Below are 2,919 nucleotides of genomic sequence, written 5' to 3' on the forward strand. Positions count from 1 at the left end.
ACGTCGATAATAGAGCTCGTATGCAAAAGTTATGGACGAAGCTTAGTCCCTACTTTTCGAGCGCGGCGAATTTGATACAGTTTTGTAAATCCGAGATAGAACGAGAATTAGCCAACGAGGTCTAAATGAGAGTTGAAGATCTCATTAATAGGAACTCAACGGTAAAAAGACAGACAAAAATGGAGCTCGTATGCAAAAGTTATGGACGAAGCTTAGTCCCTACTTTTCGAGCGCGGCGAATTTGATATAGTTTTGTAAATCCGAGATAGAATGAGAATTAGCCAACGAGGTCTAAATGAAAGTTGAAGATCTCATTAATAGGAACTCAACAGTAAAAAGACAGACAAAAACGGAGCTCGTATGCAAAAGTTACGGACGAAGCTTGGAGACTACTTTACTATACACTTCCTATAAATACAAGGGTGAACTCCTCATATTTTCTTCACACCATAAGCCTTTCTTTCTCTCTCTAACTTCTCTCTAGCCTCCCTAAACCCCTCCCAAGTCTACGGAACCTCCCTAGCACGAGAAGAGAGCCCCGGAGCGCCCGACGGCTCCGAGAAGAAAAGCTTTCGGCTCGGAAACGCTGCTCCAGCGAAGCCCGGTTTTTAATAAAAACCCGCTGTAAGTGAGCTACGCCTATAGTATATTTAATATAGATTTTATTTAATTATAGTAACATTGTTAGGACCTTAAAATAATTATTTAGGCTATTATTATGAGTTATATTGAGTGTTATTTAACGCTTATATAATAGTAATAATAGCTAGACTATTAAATTAGTCTCGTCAAGCGTTAGACTAAACTCTAGTGGTAATGATACTAGGTTTCGTCAAGGGATAATTGTTTTAAGAGTAACGAAGTGTTGTCCGAGTGCCGACTCACCACCTTTCAAGTGAGTGCATGGTCCCTTTCATCTTACACATAGATATGAAGTATTTTACGTGCTATGTGTGCATATTATCTGAATACTTGCTGTCTATGTTGGATGAACGTTTTATACATGTTTTAAAGGATTTAAACTGTATACGTATTTTATATATACGAATATGTTGGGTATGAGATGGGTAGATGAATGATGAGAGATAGAAGATGACGTGAGTATATATTGGCAGCTATAGACTTAGTGCCTATGAGACGAACACCGGTAGCTATGGACTTAGTACCTTTTAGACGTTGGTAGCTATGGATTTAGTGCCTATTGGGAATTGGTAGCTATGGACTTAGTACCTATTAGTTAGACGCTGGTAGCTAAGGATTTAGTACCTGTTGAACATTGGTAGCTATGGACTTAGTACCTATTAGATAAAGACTGGTAGCTATGGATTTAGTACCCGATGAATAGACTATAGCAGCTATGGAATTAGTGCTTTATGAACGAACATTGGCAGCTATGGATTTAGTGCCAGTCCTATAACCCTGGAAGTAAGGGACTTCGGAATAAACGAATGCAGGATAGACGACTCTTAGGTTAAATCCTTAAAAGTAAAGAAGATAACGGGGATGGGTAATGGGGTTAATTGTTTGATGATTAAACATAACAATTATATTATTGTGGGTTGAAAACCCTATGTACTCACCAGGTTTCCCAACCTGACCCACTCAGTTTATGTATATCACAGGTGACGAAGTGAAGTGACATTACACTGAGAGATTTAAAGAGATGTAGATCACTAGTGTAAATCATTGTAAGTTCTGTTTATGCTTATGTTTCGGTATTAACGATGACATCCCAAACGTTTTAAAATGAAATAAATACGTTTCCTCGAAAATGTTTTAATAACGTATTTACCATGTTTTTCTGGGAACACATTCCGCAACCTTTTTATAAAACGAAGTACTCTAATTTTCATAAAGCATAAACAAAATCGGTCTTTTCTGGCCGTGATTTTGGGGATGTCACAGTTGGTATCAGAGCATTAGTTTAAGCGAACTAGGAATATGGATTTATTTCTAGACTTAAACTTAGAATGTTAAGCGATGATTATTTAATTGTGCCTAAAATGCTTTTATGTGCTAAATGCTTTGTGCATGATATGTTGTTAATTGTTCGGATCTATGGTCTGTTGCCGACCGGATCTGGAAACCTTATGTGTTTAGGATTCTAAACGTACGACTACGGTATTAGAACTAGCATGTAAACGTTTCGGAGTGATAAGGATGATTTAAACGTCAAGTAAAGGTCTAAATTCACCTTATTCGGTGTATAGATCGAGATGGTAAGGACCCGTAGCGGAAACGTAAATGCAAATGGGAACAGGAACCAACCCCCAGTGGTTCAGCAAATACCTGTTGTAGAAGAAGTTGTGCCTGAGCCAGTCACCATGGCTGGAGTTCAAGCCATGATTCGGGCTATGTTGGCTGAACAAAGGGAAGAAATGAGACGGATGTTGAATAGGGACGGACCTACTATGCCCATTGAGCAACCCGAACTGATTCCCGAGCAATCTGAGGAAGGGAACTACAGCCGCCAAGTGAGTCAAGTTGGGACTCAAGGTGAGCAAAGGGAAGGCCCAGAAGGGAGAAACAACAAGGATGGGCGGATGTACAAGAATTTCTTGGGTGCGAAACCCCCAAGTCTCTCAGGAAGCCCGAAGCCAGTTGAGATTATGGATTGGATCTCTGAGATGGAGATGGTGTTTGAGAGCTGCAGCTGTAACGAGAAACAGAAGACTGTCTTCGCTGTAAGACAACTGAAAACTGGAGTCTTGAGCTGGTGGAAGCTATTGGCAGATACGATGCCACGAGGAGAAGCCTTAAGGATGTCGTGGGAAGAGTTTTTGGAACAGTTGAAAATGCAGTACTGCTCAGAGGTAGATCTGATAGACCTAAACAACGAGTTTCAGAACCTGAAGAAAGGGAAGATGAGTGTTGATGAGTATGCCACCGCATTCACCGAGAGGATGAAGCTATTCCCCT

Source organism: Lactuca sativa, chromosome 5 (genome assembly GCF_002870075.4).
Source record: "Lactuca sativa cultivar Salinas chromosome 5, Lsat_Salinas_v11, whole genome shotgun sequence".
NCBI classification, from domain to species: domain Eukaryota; kingdom Viridiplantae; phylum Streptophyta; class Magnoliopsida; order Asterales; family Asteraceae; genus Lactuca; species Lactuca sativa.